The following is an 8,446-nucleotide window of genomic DNA, read 5'->3' on the forward strand; positions in this document are numbered from 1 at the left end:
AATAAGCTAATTTTGCAAGATCCAAGTTGTGTAAGCTGGGGATTAGGGACTGATTGGTTTGTGGGAGTGGTGAGAAGGATAGCAAGACAGGGAGTAGATCCATCTACGTAGCCAAAGTGATTGAGGCCCTTGAGATAGGGAGTAACTTGTGCCTTCCATAGAAGGTAGTTGTAACGGGTGGGTTTGATAGGCAAAAAATTGGTCAGAGGGGTGGTAGAGGGAGGTAAGCTATTTGATGAAAGTAGTATTGTAACAGGGGAAAGAATGTTGAAATCAAATTGTTGAGAAGTTTGGTCCTCCATAGAAAAAAGAAATACGTAAGTCAAGTGGCTCTTGATACCATGTTAAATATCCACATTGACTTGAATAATTTTGCACACACTAACTGCAGTGCAACTTGGTTTATTTATAAACATCAATCACATAGTTTGGTTTGTACTAGGAACCTGTAATTAGAGGTAGACTAGTAAAAGTAGATCAGTGAAAAAATTAAGAACTACTCAATGACTAATAGTGTAAGACCTTCTTAATGACTACAATTTTCTTGATCATGATTATTTGGTTTATCTTGATAATCTTGAGAATTAGTTCCTTGTTTGACAATATCTTCAATCCTATCCTTAACAAAGACCCAGTGTTGTAATTTCACTCATTCATATATCAAAGAGCCAATTGAGACAAGAAACATTTGGTATTCGAAGAATATAACTGTGCATGCTTAGCTCTTTGGACGCATAAGTATTGCGACCTTTAGTGCTTGCCTCTCTCACAAATAAGCATATTTGAATATTTTCAAATCTTTTGATTGATTATTATTTCGTGGAATTATTTAAATATAGTTGACTCTTATCATCTAAATTGATATTATGTTGTATTATTTTCATCAACCACAATTCTCCTATATATAAGAGTCATTTGTACTGTAACAATGATGAAAATAACAGCAAAATGTAGTCTTTTGGGCTCTTACCTAGTGGTAGACGTAGATGTCTTTATGCAGAAGGATCGAAAAAATTGTTTGAAAAAATTGTCTCAGTTTCTTCAAATTTTTCTTTTCCTCTCTATGCTGATGGATCAAAAGTGTCCAAAGAGCATGTTTGGACACTTGGAGTGTCTCAGAATTTTTGTAAATAGTAGTGAGATTGTTTGAGTGGAAGGTTTTATCAAATTTTGAAAAATAAGAGAAAAAGTTGAAAAAATATATTATAAAGTGAAAAAATTGCTTAAATATAACTTTTAATATTATTTTTATTTTGAAATTTTTAAAACTTGTATTGAGTTTATGTTTAAAAATGATTAGGTAATGATTAGAAAAAAAGGTTGAAAACTTGAAATTGAGAAATTTTTTTGTTTTTGAGTGATATTTGAGAATGAAATTATGAGAAGACTTGAGAATGTTGTAAATCTTCATAGTCTCCAAACATGCATTTTTCATGGTATTATTGCCGAATTTAGAGGAATATATTTGTTAGCTCAATCATTTTCTTTAAGTTGATCTTGAGCTTATTTTTTTCAACAATTGAGCTGAATTTGACTGGATACTACTCGCTCAAACTCGGCTCGATTACAGTCCTAGTCTCAAATTATTGCCTATAGAGCATCATATCACACATTTTCATATATCATTAGAGAGCCCTTTCAAAGTCTACAAAATGGGATAACTCAAGAACAATGCATTTGTCATGCACACTCGTACGAGGTGCCTTAGGTTTCAGAAAGCAAGACCATGTGCTCCACATGCCATCAAATATCACTAGTAGCTTAGAAGAAGGTTAACTTGACAATTGCATGGTGTGACAATCATATTATTATAATAAATATAGAAATCTCAAGGTATGACACTTGCACTGAAATGGAAATTTAAGCGAATGGTCTACCAATCTATAGGTTCCGTCATTGGAGCAAATGTTCATGATGCACATATTTGTTCATATGCTGGCACATGGAGGTCACACACTGCTCCATTAGACAATATGGAGGATAAGTGCATGAAAAGCTGCATCAAATACTTTGAAATAGTCAAATCCAATACATCACTATTAGTTCCAGTTAGAGGTGCTAGGCAGCAACCTATCGGACACCTGGCCCCCGCATCAAACGGGTGGGCTGCCCACCCGCATCAGGGGGCGGGTGGGTGGCTCTTGAATCAAAAAACTAAAAATATGTAGGCGGAGCCCAGGTGTGGATCCTACACCCCATCCCCTTAAGCCCACATATTTATACTTATGTGTATATATATATATATATTATATTTTAAAAAATTTATGTGTATATATATATATAACAATGTCGTTTAGGATGCTAAAAAATTGAAATATATCTATACACCATGCTCACATCCCACTTTGATGAGGTGGTATTACCCATCAATTTTTATATTTATTGTTTAAGAAAATAAAAGATCATTTAAGAGTGATAAAAGTGCCACATTTTGACATAATGGGATGGAAATATGGTATATATTATTACTCTAAAAAACTTCGACATTGTTTTGTCACCGTATAGCCTAACCCCCCTCTCTGGCGATTTTCCTACCCTCCTTCCGTCTCCCTCGTTCTCTCTTAAGCTAATGCCTCGTCTCTGTTGCTTACTCACGTTGCCATCCTTGTCGCCATAGGCTGCTCTCTCAAGTGTGTTAGGTGGGGCAAGAAGTTAGGGTTGGTGTCTAAAGGGAATTAGGGCAAGGGATTATGATATATATATGTAGGATGTCTTTTTATTAATTGATAGGGTTAGTTTGGCTTTTGTATTCAATAGTGGGTTATCTTATTAGTTAGTGGTGGGTTGGGCTTCGTAGTGTTGACTAGGTCTCATTCAGTTATTATTTGATCATTGGCCACGTTGGCCATTTGAAACGTGTAGTTATTGGGTCTGTATTTAACGTTATGCATTATCAGAATGAAGTAAGTTTTCAGTTGTTGTTCAAGTCAGTCTTTGGAGGGTATTGGCTCCTCAAATTGCCAAAGTATTCTAGCTATTATTTTCATTACAAAATTCCTCTACCCTAACAGTGGTTTCAAAGCCACGTTCTTGCACCATGGTTGAAGGTACTCGCCATGCTCAGTTAGCTAAAGTCGTTGTTGCACACCACAACATGAAGTTTACCTTTATGGAGGCTAAAATTACACTGCAAGGGATCCAAAGGTCATCCCAAGTGGTAGAGGAAGAGGATCACAATAAGGGTTTGAAGAAAGGCTCAACAAAAGGAATCTGGTTACAATTGGTAGAGGAGATCCGATAGGGTTTCAATGTAGAAGTTCCACAGGAGATACAAGCATCATTGGAAGAATTCAAAATTGTGTTTGCTGAACCTAATCGTCTACCTCCACCTCGAGGCCATGACCATAAAATACAGTTACACGAAGGAGCACAGCCCACTTGTGTGAGACCCTATAGGTCTCCATATTACCAAAATGAAGAGATTGAAAGGTTGGTAGCAGAGATGCTCAAAAGTGGCATCATTCATAGCAGTCAAAGCCCATATTCCTCCCTATTGTTACTTGTGGAAAAGGTAGATGGAAGCTAAAGTATATGTGTGGACAATTGAGCTCTCAACAAGGATACGGTGAAAGATAAATATTTCATTCCAAATATTGATGAATTACTTGATGAACTCCATGGGGCACTCATTTTTTCCAACTTGGATCTACGTTCTGGGTATTATCAAATCAAGATGAATCCTAAGGATGTCCCAAAAACAACTTTCAGGACCCATGAGGGTTACTATGAATTCTTAGTCATGCCTTTGGCTTGACCAATGCCCCCTCAACCTTCCATGGTTTAATGAAAAAGTTGTTCAGACCCTATCTAAGGAGATTTGTATTGGTTTTCTTCGATGATATACTAATTTATAGCAAGTCATTACAGGAACATTCGTGGCACTTGAGGAAGGTTTTGCAGATTTCACAGTCTCACCAATTTTTTGCAAAGGCATCTAAGTGTATTTGGCAGAAGCAAAGTGGAGTATTTGGGGCATCTTATATCTAAAGAAAGGGTTTGAGCTGACCCACAAAAGATTATTTCTATGCAGAATTGGCATGTACCAAAGAATCCTAAGGCATTACGAGAATTTCTTGGATTGACATGTTACTACAGGAGGTTTGTGCAGAATTATGGAGCCATTGCAGCTCCACTTAAAGCACTACTAAAGAAGAATTCTTTCTCATGGGCAGAAAAGGCTCAAGGAGCTTTTGAGAAACTCTAGGAGGCTATCGTAAAACCCCCAGTCCTAAGATTACCAAATTTCTTTAAAAGTTTGATAATAGAATGTGATGCATCAAGGAATGGGTTGAGAGCAATTTTGATGCAGGAAGGGAGACAATTGCCTACCTTAGCCTAGCCTTAAAAGGTAAAAGTCTAACCATATCCACCAATGAGAAAGAACTACCTGCATTGGTAATGGCAGCGAGGAAGTGGAGATATTACATCTTGGGTCAGTCCTTTATGGTTCGCACTGACCAGCAAGCTTTGAAACATTTGTTAGAACAGAGAGTGGGAACTCTAACTCAGCAAAAGTGGGTATCTAAACTAATGGGGCATGAGTTTACAGTGGAATACAAAAGTGGCAGAACCAACCTAGTCGCGGATGCATTATCTCGACTCCCTACTTCAGAAAACGTAACCCAACCACCAGAAAAAACCAATTTTCCCACCTCCCAACAACCACCAAAATAGAAACCCATCCAACCTTCCCATCAATAACTAACCCAATCCCAAAAACATGGCAATTCATGCAATCAGTATGATACATGCTAAGTGGATGGAAGAGTTAAGAAAATCTTAACCCCATGATCCCCCCCCCCTGTTGAAGAAGCTAGTTAGCTCCTACCATCAGGGAACCCTAGACCCCTCTCAATACCAATTCAGAAATAAGCTACTCTTTTACAAGGGAAGGCTACATCTCGGAACCTTGGTGCCTTTCCAACAACAGATCCTGTAGCAATTCCACAATAGTCCATTAGGAGGTCACACGGGAGTACACAAAACACATGCTAGAATAAAAAGAGAATTTTATTGGCCTGGTATGCGCAATGATGTAAGAAGCTTCATAAGAGAATGTGATACATTCCAAAGTAACAAAGTTGAAACCCTCCACCCAGCAGGGTTGCTTCAACCACTTATAGTACCGGAGCAGAATTGGATAGATATTAGCATGAGTTTTATAAAAGGGTTACCAGCATCATGGAGATGAACTATGGTAATCGTAGTAGTCGACAAGTTGAGAAAGTATGCCCATTTCGTATCCCTCACTCACCTATACACAGCCTTATTAGTGGCAAGGTTATTTATGGATATGTTTTCAGGCTACATGGAATACCTCAGACAATAGTAAGTGACAAAGATCCCATCTTCACTAGTCATTTTTGGAAAAAGCTATTTTGAATTTGTGGAACAGATCTCTTAATGAGTTATGCTTATCACCTGCAGACGGATAGACAAACAGAGGTAACTAACAAAAGCCTTGAGTGTTACTTAAGGTGTTTCTCTAATGACAGGCCCAAAGGACAAAATGGCTATCATTGGCCAAATATGTTTATAATACATCTAAGCACAGTTCGACACAGATCTCACCCTTTGAGACTGTCTATGGACAACCTTCACCAAGGTTGTTATCCTATGAACCAGGGTTTACCAGTGTGCAAGCTGTGGAGGATGAAGAAACCAGACTTCATAGTAGCCTTGGTTCCAGAAAACCTGCGTGAAGCCAAAAACAAGATGAAGCATTACGCAGATCTAAAGAGGACAAATAGGGAGTTTCAAGAAGGAGATTGGTTTGTGGCTAAGGCCTTACTGGCAGATATCGTAGGCCACTCGTCACAACATTAAGCTGTCATCGCACTATTATGGGCCGTTTCAAGTTCTCCCCCTGGTTGGAAAAGTTGCGTATCGCGTATCGTCTGAATCTCCCCCAAAGAATCTCATATCTACCCCACTTTGTATGTCTCTTTTCTCAAGAAGAAGCTTGGAGCCAAGATTCAGCCTAACCCTAAACTTCCTCAAGTAACCCCTGAAGGAACCTTAGATCCTGAACTAGATAGTGTTCTTTAGCAAAGTCTATTGAAGAAGGGGCAACAAGCAGGAGTGGAAGTACCAGTTTAGTGCAAAGGCTCAATGGCAGAAGACGCTACATGGGAGGATCTCATGGTAATGAAGCGGCGATACCCAGATCTTGTGGACAATATCTTCTGAAGAATGGGAGTGTGTTAGGTGCAGCAAGAAGTTAGGGTTGGTGTCTGAAGGGAATTAGGTCAAGAGATTATGATATATATGTAGTATGTCTTTTTATTAATTGTTAGGGTCAATTTGGTCTTTGTATTTAGTAGTGGGTTATCTTATTAGTTAGTGGTGGGTTGGGCTCTGTAGTGTTGATTGGGTTCATTCAGTTATTATTTGATTAACGTGGTCATTTGAAATGTGTAGTTATTGGGTCTGCATTTAACGTTATGTATTATCAAAATGAAGTAAGTTTTCAGTTGTTCTTCAAGTTAGTCTTTGGAGGGTGTTGGCTCCTCGAATTTCCAAAGTATTCTATCTATTATTTTCATTACAAAATTCATCTACCCTAACAAAGTGTCATCTTCCACTTTCCACTCTCAACTATAAGTATCTCAAAACCTTATGATGTTAAAACATTCTCATTGGATTATGCAAATACAAATGTAAAATTCACATAATATTACAAGATTTTACATTTGGCTATTCCACTCAAAACATATTCCTACATTAGATTATTCATCTATTAATTAAAATAATAATAAAATTTTTTCAATTTAATATTTTTTTTCAATTTTTTTCTATTAATTTTTTTTCTAAATTAAGAGCTACATGGAAATATTAATATTATTCAATAAGAGACTTGAATAAAGAGAAGAAATTAATAAATGAGTATACATCATAACTTGAGTAATTGGAAACTGTCTACAAACATTCATGATACAACCAACATTCCACAATTCAACCCATCACAAAAATTAACCTACACCAATTCTTAGACATTCCACAATTTGAAATCTACTTGAGTAATTGGGAACTCGTGTACAAACATTCATGGCACATTCATCCCATCATAAAAATCACCCCATCACAAAAATCTTCCCATCACAAAAAATAAAGACAATGCCCAATCTCAAAACTAAAAGTGGGGTAACTATATCAAGTAACATAGTTGCTGCCCAGCCACATGTATTTCCATCACATGTGCCTGGATGGCCACTAAAATCAGACAAAGTATACATTAAACATATACTACTATTAACTACAATGTTAAAATAGGCTAAGACAAATACTTACACACCTCCAAAAGGTGTGGATGTCCTCATATGGTGTTGTGATTGCAGACTTATTCATTAAAGTTTCATAAATTTCATCCTGAAGATGTTGGAAATAAACTTGCTGCTTTGCATTAATGCCAGCAAGATTTAACTGCATTATTTTAGCTTCGAACTTCTTCTTCTTCTCAAGTGCAAGGTGTTCACTTCTATCCCGCTCTACCTTGCTGATTGCCTCTCTTCTCTCCACCATGGATATATTTCTGTCATTTGTCATGCGAGCTAAGACATGGTTAAATTCAGCATCTAATACTTCTCTAAACTTCTTTTTTTTTTCCTTTTATTTCTCAACCTCCTTGCCTAGAGGTCTCTCATGGATGTCCTCGACGTTGTCATCCAAACTATCATCTCCATCTGGAGTTAATCTAGCACTGCCCGAATGTTTTCCAGGTGGTTTCCTCCTCATTGACAATGTTGACTAATGTTGTTGCCATTTTGGTTAGTGTCTCTATAGACACCAACAATGCTCCATGGTAAAAATTGCATTCCCAACATTTTTGTACATAATTTTCGCCTTCTCAATCTTAAATGAACAAAGTGATAAAGTTAGTATGTAAATAAGTCCAAGCATATTAAAAAAATTAAAGGAGAAAAAAAATTAATACATTATCGAGCTCTGTGGTACCACTCGGATGCAAAGACTTTACTTGTGCTACAGCAACACAAAACTTGTTTGTTCATTTTTGGATGGATTGCCATCGATTGGTCAATGACGCAATCGAACGTTCAGGAGTGTTTGGTGTTTTTTGTACTTATTATAGTATTCATAAATTCTTTTCCACATTTGTGTGGATTTTTGGTCAATCCCCTATATATCATCATGGCTAATGTTTAGCCAAGATGAAACAAGGAGATTATCCTCTCCTGTGGTGAAAGACACACCTCGTTAAGATTTTTTAGTGTGTGGCCTTTGTTCACCTTCAGCTTATGATAGTTGGGCCACCACATTATCATGTATGCTATTGAATGGGATGCTGCCTTCCCCTTGTCCACCACTTTACAAGAGAGTGGTGAAGAAGAGATCTGCATCAAATGAAAGCTCAATCTTTGAATAATTTAAAGTTCATCATAAAACATGAATACAAATTTTAAACAACACCAAAATAATTAAGATTGTG

The sequence above is a fragment of the Juglans regia genome, chromosome 16 (genome assembly GCF_001411555.2).
Source record: "Juglans regia cultivar Chandler chromosome 16, Walnut 2.0, whole genome shotgun sequence".
NCBI classification, from domain to species: domain Eukaryota; kingdom Viridiplantae; phylum Streptophyta; class Magnoliopsida; order Fagales; family Juglandaceae; genus Juglans; species Juglans regia.